The sequence below is a fragment of the Gadus macrocephalus genome, chromosome 1 (assembly GCF_031168955.1).
Source record: "Gadus macrocephalus chromosome 1, ASM3116895v1".
NCBI lineage: Eukaryota > Metazoa > Chordata > Actinopteri > Gadiformes > Gadidae > Gadus > Gadus macrocephalus.
The window spans coordinates 9,634,993-9,645,907 of NC_082382.1; the positions used below are offsets into that span (position 1 = coordinate 9,634,993).

The 10,915-nt window shown below is 39.5% G+C and overlaps 2 long non-coding RNA genes across 3 annotated transcripts in view; one reads left to right on the forward strand and one right to left on the reverse strand.

Annotated features, from left to right (window-relative positions):
* Window positions 1–563: 563 nt before the first annotated feature.
* LOC132455998 (uncharacterized) overlaps window positions 564–10,915 on the reverse strand; it is a 10,700-nt gene continuing 348 nt past the window's right edge. The window contains exons 1-6 of one of the 2 annotated variants that reach the window (XR_009525373.1): window positions 10,491–10,915; window positions 9,984–10,049; window positions 9,732–9,851; window positions 9,315–9,513; window positions 1,583–1,692; window positions 564–1,245 (exon numbers count right to left, since the gene is read on the reverse strand). The exon at window positions 10,491–10,915 is cut by the window's right edge and continues 348 nt beyond it. This is a non-coding gene — a long non-coding RNA (uncharacterized LOC132455998). Of the gene's footprint in view, window positions 1,246–1,582; window positions 1,693–9,314; window positions 9,514–9,731; window positions 9,852–9,983 lie in introns of both variants that reach the window. The other variant, XR_009525370.1, reaches the window with a different exon arrangement.
* LOC132456072 (uncharacterized) lies at window positions 4,274–5,327 on the forward strand. Its single transcript, XR_009525378.1, has 2 exons — window positions 4,274–4,507; window positions 4,646–5,327. It is a non-coding gene; the product is annotated as an uncharacterized LOC132456072 (long non-coding RNA).

The following is a 10,915-nucleotide window of genomic DNA, read 5'->3' on the forward strand; positions in this document are numbered from 1 at the left end:
TCATGATAGCTGCTAGAAAAAAAAAGAAAGAAAAAAAAAACGTGCATTACATTTCGTTGCATAACCAGGGTTCCAGGTGGGGGCCAGTGGGAGCTGAGCTCCCATAGAGAGAGGTCTGGCTCCCATGGAAGCGGCAAACTCAAATATGTGGGGGTCTCTGAAAATACAGCAGCATATTATTGTAATTACAAATAAAGCTATTTTTCCTTCCACATACAGAGTAATATTGACGTTAAGTAAGGGATAATAGAACGCCGGTCATTATCGGGAAAATAAGCCCAGACATGCAGGGCGAACCGGACAACGACGCGAAACGGAGACGGAGACTCATTTCATGATAGCTGCTATAAAAAGAAAGAAAAAGAAAAAAAAACGTAGGGCATGCATTACATTTCGTTCCATCACCATCCCTAGCTACTTAACACAGGCAGATAGCCTACTACTCTTTACTCAAATATATTTGTTATCCCAATGTAACAACCGAAACGGATGAAAATACGTGGTTAACATCACAACATTGTGTGGCCTAGACCTAGCAAGGATACTGACTTTTGGAGAATCGCTTCTGCTTCGATGAGTTTGCTAAGATTTTATTAAGTTTCTGAATATATCGAGACCAGACATTTACAAACTTAATTTCATTATAAGTGTGAGGAACTACCGTAACACTGTTATGTGCAAGAACAACAAGTCACTTACGAAATGAAATTGTTTTGCTTGCCTTCGACTCTTGCAAAAGGAGAACTCGTGGCTCCTTTCTCCAAGAGCAGTTGCTGAGATCTCATTCACCGAAGACCAGCACCTCTGTGTTTGGGTGCGCCGCTCTGATTTACCCGTGTAGAACGTTGCGTCGCATTACATCCATAAAATCAGTAAAATCATAATTGTTTTATTTGGTCAGCACGGGGGGGCCACAGGGGGGGCCAGGGACATGTCTACAGGGGCACAGGCCCCCGTAGGCCCCCGTGTAGAACCGCCATTGGTTATATGCCCATACCCTATGGGCTGTCTCATTACAAGGTATCTTTAGGATGACAGAAAGAGGATTCAATCATTCAATAGCAAGCGCAGAAAATGATTCTTTAAAAAAAACATAGGTTGGATAATATAGCATAAAAGGGTGGGATGCACACATAGACAGCTGTTATGGTACACAGAGGAATACAACTATTGCAACTTAAATTAACTCAGAGGCACAGGGTTTTCACTCTTCACATCTCTCCGCAAGCCGTGGAATACTTGGGCCTGTGGGAAAATAAATAATAACGTGCATCAAGATCTGCTCAGACCTTTTTGATTAGAAATTATGAATGCACTGCAATGTGACAGGGAACGCCAAAAGCAAAAGCTATATTGTTTGATATCTTGCTTTCTACGGTTCTACACGTATAGTGCCTTAAGAATAACCTATACATTTAAAACGAATAGGCTACCGTAGATATCATCATAAAGGTAATGAGGTACCATCAATGTAGGCCACAGAGGCCAGGCTACTCACTCATGGGCAATTAAGACAACATCTAACAAAGGCCTCAAGATTCTCTGCAAGAGAATAATTACAGAAAATAAAATAATAATTTACCACAATGATGGGCAGAAGAAGTTTGAGAAGGCATATGACCAGGCAACAGCAAACTGTGTGTGGTATCGGCAGATCCGGTGGCTCAGGCGTGGGCGGCTCAGTCACACAAACTGCAGATCATATGCACAGTCTGAGTCACTCATATGCACAACACGATGGAGGTCCAGCAGCAAAGTACACTAACCGCTGTTGCAATTCAGATACAATTCTTGTTTACTAGAAACATTTTTTATTTCCTACTACATTTAAATTAGTTGATTATGAGCTAAGAAAAAAAGACAATAGAAAACAAACCAGAAGTTGTATTTAGTTGGAATATATACTTCAATGAAGGAGTGTACATTCCAAGGGAGGTAGGTCTACTACAAATTATTGGTGAAATAAAAGAGAAAGAAGCAAATCCTGTCCTTTTGAATATTCAAATGACCAGATAAATATACACAGATAGTTAGGGGTCCGATCAGCGAAGTTGCTTGGTCCCCTATTGTTTCTGTAACGTTGTTTTTTTTTCTCTCAAATTCTGTAAAAATCTTACTGCAGCCTATACCGTAAGGCGAAAACTCTTGATATTTCCAGGTATGGTTAGTATTAACCTAGCCTGGCACCGCCCACCTACCTACTTCCGCTCAATTTTCATTTCACTTCAGTACTAGGTCTGGGTCTGCTTAATGTAAATGCGTTCCATGTAAACCAGATTTCTGGCGGTCCAATCAGCGAACAGAGGGAGTGGCTGAGAACGATGACGTCGAGGTCGCGCGCCAGTTTCAGTTGTAGTCAGAGGAAGACAATGGAGAAGGATACGAGAGAAGCTATTCGGTCTGTTGTGGGATCGCTGCCGAAAATCGATCAATTAAAGCCGGAGCAAGAACAAGCTTTGCTGAGTTTTGTTGGTGGCCATGATGTTGTGGCGCTTCTCCCCACCGGGTCCGGGAAAAGTTTGATTTTCCAGCCGGCTCCGTTAGTGGTGAAGGAGCCGGTCCCGTCGCATGACATACGTCACGACCAAACGCTATGCGATTGGTTATGGCAGATCCAGAGTGGCACTGGGCAGATCCAATCATTTTAAAACTTCTACAGACACCCGCCTCCAAGTGAGTGAACGTTTGTCAATTGAGCAGCTCCAGACCTTCTGTACAAATGAAATGAAGTACGATGGTCTGGTAGGACCAGGCTAGTAATAACCCCCACTACCCATAAACCCAAATTTGTGGTACTGCAGGTGGCTCTATTGTAAAGAATCATGAGGCTTATTTCTCCTCACCAGATTAATCTGTGCCGTGTTCCGATATCCATACTTCCATGAGTACACTTAAACGAAGTACACTATCCGCACTCACTAAGTGCGCTAATTTTCAGATGTCAGTGTTGTTCCAAATCGAATACTCCGTGGTGCACTAACCGGAAATTACGATCACGACTGCCACTGCGGCTCCTCCCCCGCTTTGAATTCTTCACGCCTAGCTGCTATAAAAAGCTATAAAAGCTATAAATACTACAAAATGACTCTATTAATGCAGGCCAGAGTGGTAGATATAACAGAGTGGCGACACTTCCATTGGACTCCGTTGTAGCGCCTACTTCCGGGGTATGGAGCCTCGAATAGTTCCAAACAACCATTTTACGGCGTAGGAGATCATTCATTTCCATTGCTGGCCGTCGAGTAACTTCTGAGGTAAATTGATTAAATAGCTACCTCTTTTGAATTGTCAACTTTCTATATTGTATCAGAGGCCCTTTATTTATTTGTAAATGCACAGCGTAATTATATATATTTTTTATCTTGGTAGACGACCGATTGCCTGCTAGTTTGTTAGCTCAACTTCGCCATCTGTGAAGGTATCTCCAGGGGTAAATTGATTAAATAACTACCTCTTTTGAATTGTCAACTCTCTATTGTATTAGAGGTCCTTTATGATGCATATACTGACATTTATTTGAATATGCACAGCGTAATTATATATATATTTATCTTGGTAGACGACTGATTGCCTGCTAGTTTGTTAGCTCGACTTCACCACCTGTGAGGGTATATCCAAGGGTATATTGTAGAGCTGTCAAGCGATTAAAATATTTAATCGTGATTAATCGCATTAATGTCATAGTTAACTCACGATTAATCGCAAATTCTTTTTCTATGCTAAATATCCCTTGATTTTTTTGTCCCATAATTCTTCTCATTTTAATTCTCTTATCAACATGGTGAAGTGCATCGGCTTGTCTTGTGCAAATGATTTTTTATTGATAACAACATTGGCATATACTGATCAAAACAGGACGATACAAAAAAAGAGCCTATAGTGCAATTAAACGACTGCTTTGAACAAATGTCATTTGAAAATAGCAGTCAGGCTACTGCTTCTTTGTTTTGAGCCAAAGAAAAAAAATAAAAAAAAAGTTTTTTTTTTTTTTTTGTAAATAAAATATTTTTGTGCATATTTTTTAACGCCGTTAAAATTGGTTTGCGTTAACGCCGTTAATAACGCGTTTAACTGACAGCTCTAGTATATTGATTAAATAGCTACCTCTTTTGAATTGTCAACTGTCTGTATTTTATCAGGACCTTTATGATTGCATATACTGATATGTATTTGAATATGCACAGTGTAATTATATATATTTTTTTATCTTGGTAGACGACCGATTGCCTGCTGGTGTTAGCTCGACTTCGCCATGTGAAGGTATCTACACCAACAATTACGAAGTTCAGTAGTGAATCTAACTTTTATTTATTTATTTATTTATGTTGGATTACTAGGATCATTTAGGTTGATTTAAGGACGGCTTTAATGATGCGATAGCTAGTATAAATAACCGTGTTTGTTTAATTATATCCTGGAAACTAAAAAGGGTGATGTTCAGCACATGAAGCCCTACAGATGCCGCCGCTTCAACAATGCTGATTATGATGGGCGGTCAATTTAACCTGTATGGCTTTTTCGTTTTTAACTTCTTGTTGACTGAATATTTTCTCTTTCTTAGTGCCAAATTGATTCTTTTTTGTTTTACAAGAGCCCTCTCTGCTCTCCTTCTCATTAATTTGTCCTTTTCTAGTTGCCTTATTAGGTCCTCCACAGTCGCCCCATCAGTCCCTGGCAGTCTGGTCCCTGGAGCAGCTGGCCCTGGCAAAGTTATTCCTTCACTGTTGACCCCTGACTGACTGGCCCTCGGCGCACACATCCCTGGATCACCTGCCCCTGGATCACCTGCCCCTGGATCACCTGCCCCTGGATCACCTGCTCCTGGCAAAGTGGCCTCTTGATTGCTCTCTCTGTCTCCTGTCATGTCCTTTTCATCGCTCTTGAAATCCACCTAAATTTCTCCATCAATCTCTGTAACAATTACAAGGTAATGTTGCTGTTATATGTATTTTGCATTTGCAACTACTGTCATCTCCAATGTAAGGCAATGTAAGAAAATGTATTAGAGCGAAACATTTCTGTAATGTGAATTTAATCATCTGCCACAATCAGAAACCAATAAAATGTATAAATGGATCTACCGGCAATTGTTGATTGGGTAGAAATGTGTCGATTATCTACATTGTGTGCAAATCCTCAGAGAATCCCTGACCTCTGGTTGTTTTTTGAACTGAATGTACAAATATGAATTATGTAATCTCATTAGGAGTGTAGTCTATCCTTGAATTACATGAAATGGGGAACTTTGAATATTTGGCCTGTTAAGCCCTTTGAGACTGTAATGGTGATTAAGGGCTATACAAATAAAATTGAATTAAATATTGTTAGCTGCATGGATCATACCGAAGTTTAATTTGGCGCAATATGTGTGGTCCGTTGCACTTGGTTCTGGAGGCACCCTCACAGAAGGGGGTTTCCTCTTCTTCGGCTTAGGGCGATGAATGAAAACTGTTGGGACTGCATCGGGCCTCAACTTCAACATCCCTTCTCTTTTTGTGGCAGTGAATTGGTCATCTTCAAAGTGTAAGTGTAGGCTTGTAAGATCAGTTTCCATTGAACTTCAAATATCATTGAAAAGTCATAATTCTCTACACTTAGAATTATTATGCCCTTTGAAATGCTATCAAGTGATGTGAACATTACTTACATTACATCGTTTTTGACTGTTGCTGACCCCTGTCACTTTGGTCCTTGGGGAAGCCATACATGTGGTCTAAACCAATTTAGAATTTGCTCAGGGCTATTATAAGTATTGTAATGGCATAAAGTAGGGATGGGCATTTGAAGAAATTTTCTTGATCGAGCATCGCTAGAGTTATCGATCAATTATCGATTAATCATTAACTTTTTTCTGTTTTTTTTCTAATGTTTTTATCAATGAAATCTTTATTCCAACAATAATGTGTGGGCCAAAATTAATACAATACAGTTAACTTGAAGACCTACAACTGTTTAACAGTTTTAAAATAATAAATACAGGCATTATAGGTTATAGGCCAATGCGGCGCTCGTAAAGTCCGAACAATGCGCCTACAGGCGCTCTTAAAGGTTTGGAAACGATTCAACAAGACTAAATCTGTAGCCTATTCCAATTACAATAAGTAGCGAACTTATCGGACAACAATAATCAAACAAAGGCAGTAGGCTAAAAGTGGGCATTAAACTGTATAACTGTTATGAAAAAAAAGGGGGGGGAAAGGCCGACATATAATGCCTGCAGCCGGCGCGCGGAAAAGGCTCGCAACAAAAAGATGAGCCACCCATTTACAAACAATTGCATGAACTAGTCTATCTAAAAGCAATACCTTATTGAACATATATAAGGCTGGACTTGTTGCTAAAATATCACAGTTTTGGCAAAATGTAACGACTCCAAGAGGCACCAAGCGGAGCGAGAGTCAACACATTAAGAAAGAAAAGAGCGACTCACATACGGTGGTGACTGTCGTCCATAGCATACAGTAACTCCAGCCTACATATTTTTGTTTAGGAATATAAGCATGTTAACATGCTCGGGGGTCAGACGCGAACGCAGCCTTGTAACTGTCAGTCCAGCAGCAGAAAACACCCGCTCTGACGGGACCGAAGTTGCGGGGATGCAGAGGTATTGTCGCGCTAACTTTGACAGCCTGGGGAACCTTCTTCCATTCACTTTCCACCAGTCGGCAGGGTTATATTCAATTAAATGCTTCAAGACTCGCAGTATGCAACACAACGTCCTTTTAATCGATAACAATATAAATTGATCGACGCATTTCTTAACGATCAATTATCGAGCATCGATTAATTATGCCCATCCCTAGCATAAAGTATAGTATATTTGCAACTTTATGTGTTAATGGTTTGCCCTAAGTATATAGTGTTCCCTGCTGTGTCCATTGTTGAATCTGTTCACACAATCGCACTCACTTGTTCTTGTCACACTAATTGTTTAATAAAAAATAAAAATATTTCATTCATCCAAGCGTAATGAGTTGTTATTCTTTAATATATTTGATACTTTGTGTGGCTCATATCTTAAAATGATAATGGTAAAACATCTTGAATCCTTTGATCAATACAGATGTCTTATAGATTGCTTTCAGTTGTCCCCCAACCACTCTAAATGTAAAACTGACATTTACAAATATGCAATAATGCAATAACAGTCAGACAAATACTTGTATGTGTTTTTTTCATTCATGTTTACCATTCAATATTGAAATCTCTGCTGTCGTCCCATAGAATAACATTGACAGCGCGGCGTGTTTGGAACTATTGAGGCTTACATGAACCACGTGACAACCACGTGACCACCCTGTCGGCGAGATCATAGCGTGTCGCAACTCTCTCTCTCTATAGCTCTGATGCAGGCTATGTGGAAAATGCGCCGACTTTGGTTCAGCCTGGCTCCGCCCTCTTCCGCTACGTAGCTAAGATATGTGTACGGCGATCCACACTTCGCGTTTTGACAGTTTTGAGTACACCATCCGGGTCCTTTCAGTACACTTATTTTCGCCGGATCTGAATCGGAACGCCCTACGTACTCAAACTTAGGCTACGGATAGTATGGATATTGGACTCAAAATTCTTTCAGAATATTAATCTCTAGAATCAGATGCATTTATAAAACCCTGCCCTCAAAAATTTTACATTTCCCACGATTTCATATTAAAGCTTAACATGATAAAAGGATTCAAAAGGCTACAAAAAGAATCAATAATTCACCAAAATCGCCATCGAATTTGTTTTATGTAGTTCCATTTGAGAAATATTGGCCAATAAAGTTGGAGCAGTTAGCCCATTTTTCTTATATGACCATTTGGTTATTGTATAAAAAAACATACGACTATTATTAAGTGGACACCAATACCCCCCACTACCCATAAACCCAAATTGTGGTACTGCACCCAAAGGTGGCGCTATTTAGAAATTATGAGCCTTATTTCTCCTTACCAGATTGACCTGGACTCAAAATTCTTTCATCATATTAATCTCTAAAATCAGATGCATCTTTTTCAACCAGGTCTTCTGCTCTAAATTTTTTTATTTTTCCCACAATTTCATAGAAACTTCCACAGTCTCAACCCATTTTGCCTATATGACCATTTTGATATTCTATTACTACCATACGGCTATTATTAGGTGGATACCATTAACAGTGCACATTTTCAGATCTGTGCTCTTTTAAGAAAGCCCTTCATTCTCTTGTGAAATGTGTGCTTGGAGTTTTCTTGATGCTGTGTGCTAATCAAAATACATATTCACCATGTGAATGAGGCTTTATGCAGATCAGGAATGTAAGTGGCTGAACAGGATAATGACTTGTACTGGTGATCCTTAGGTTGAGAGTTCGAATCCTGATTTGAGCATTATGAACAAGCTGAACATGACATTCTGTCAATGACACTCATTTAAGAAACACAACATTGAACAGCACCTGAAATTCATCAGGCAATCAAAATTCTGACTCATTCGTTCCCAATAATCTGACTGCCAAGACACAGTATGGCATTAGGGGAACTTCTTCGTTAACCTTTTTTCCGTCATAATTATTTCTGTTATAATTATATTTCTTCCGTTAGTGTTCTTGACTACAAAGGTTTCATTTCCCCAGAATTTGAAAGATTTTTCTGGTATATGCTTTTAAGAAAGCCCTTAATTCACTTGAGAAATGTGAGCTTGGAGGTTTCTGGATGTTGTATGCTTATCAATATAAATGTTGATCATGTGAATGAGGCTGCAGTTCAGGTTTATCAGTGGCTCAATGGGATAATGCCTTGCACTGGGGATCCTTAGGTTGAGAGTTCGAATCCCGATTATAGCATGCTGAACATGACATTCGGCCATTGCTTTGCAGCTCAGCTTGTAGGCCTACATACGATTATTAAAATTGTATGGCCTATATTAATCAGCATACACTTTTTTGATGTGAAAACACGTTTAGTCCTTGTTGCATGAAGGTTTATACAAAGTTAAATAGGCTTTCTTTTTTGGGATTATGGTATAAATATATTCTTTATATAAAATTAAAAGTCTCTAAATATATTTGTCATCAAATAAATATCTCACAATTGTGATAAGTACAGCATTCGAGTAAAGGTACAAAACTTTTTATCCCCTGATGTTTGAGGAATTATGGTGATAGGAAAGGGCTCCTTTCTATAATAATAGTATATTATTTATGTGTAACAAAAATAACGTGTTAATTGCTTAATTAGAAATCATGAAAAAATTAAAAGAATCTTCAAGGTGCCTTTTGGCCCTAATCAACTAATGACTAAACTAGGGCCAATTTTAACCTGAGCACGGGGTGTGTAAAACGTACTGCCTACCTGGAACCTCCAAGACCACCCTGGACTCGGTGTTCTGACCCCCGACCTTTGCCCCGATCTGACACTCGTAGATTCCTGAGTCTTCAGGCGTCAGGTCATTGAGAAGAAGGCTGTTTTCTTCGGTCAAGTCAGCAGTACGATTGAACTGATAGTGCTGTATCTTATCACGGCTTCTTCTGATTATACGAGAAGACGGCACCTGTCCACAATAGAAAGAAAATTATAATTTCTATAAATAATAATAAATAATTCTTATTTTGATCCCATTTGTTTCGGAACCATTTGTCTCAACATTACTATTATATGGATGAAGTTTAATAGATGAACACAGATCAAATGTTGAATGTTTGATAGGATTTCATCTGATTTACATTTTTATTAAAATACAGTACAGTATTTAACTGCAAACTAACTAACCTTGGTCCATGTGATAGAGTTGAAGGAGCCCTTTTTGATTCCATCACACTTTAAAGTAGCATTTTCTTTGCAATTCCCGACTATTTCTTGACTTGAGGTTGCCAAATGTAGCAACGCAAGCTAAGATGAAGAAATAAAGGCATGTACTCATTGTCTTATTCTCTCATTTCATTGACATAGTTCCACATTTAGGGAAAACAATACTACTAAAGTAATAATGAAACCTATAAAAATGAATATATACGTACTCACCTTAACATATATTAACAACAACATCTTCTGCAATTGTTCATTGGGTGCGCCTGAAACCTGAAACCGCTGAAACAGACAGTTTCCTGTCAAGGGGGTGGAGGGTTTTGACATCCAGTTCAACGCATTACTGTAATGCACTTTTCTTCTAATGTAAATATTGACAAAACTATTTGTCCTCATTAGCTGTCTATAGGCCGCACTGACTTAAGTATTATCTTGTTACAGGACCACAGAAGGCATGCAGCGGTTTTGCCAAAGCACCTCATCCATCAGACCGAACATTCGCTTGGCGATTGACTGTCGATGCCCAACCACCCTCACATCAAACAAAACACAAGAAAGTTGTCTCATCCTGTTGTTTTCATCCATGGGAATTCCCATTGTCCCCCCGTGAAAAACATTGAAACGTGTATGTGTCGCCCGTGCTGACACCGGGGTTAGATTGGACAGTTATTAATAGGAGAGGCTTGTGGAAAGGGAAGAGGAGAGTGGCTCATCAGAACGTACCATCTGGATTGAACAATGCGGTGCAGGGCGCTGGGACAATGAGTGGCAGGGTGGTGGAGAGTTGCTAAGTTGCAGACGAAAGGCGCAGATGCAGAGCAACGGCTACTTCCTGTCTTCTACTTGTAGCATTGGCACACTTACTTTACAGGCCTGGTTTACACAGATGCAAGTATGTCTTTGTGGAGGCATTCCAGTGGGGCTAATGAATATCACCTGGAACATTTTACGGTGATTTCGAATTATGTGCTATGTTCAGAAAAAGCACAAATAGACGGTTAAAAGTTGGATTGCACGTTATTATCCTGAAACAAGCAATAATTCTAAGAGCTTGTCTGTGGCTGTGTGTGTGTGTCTGCGTGCAGGTGTGTGAGTGTGTGAATATTTGTGTGTGCGTGTGTTTGTGTGTGTGCATGCTTGCATGCGTG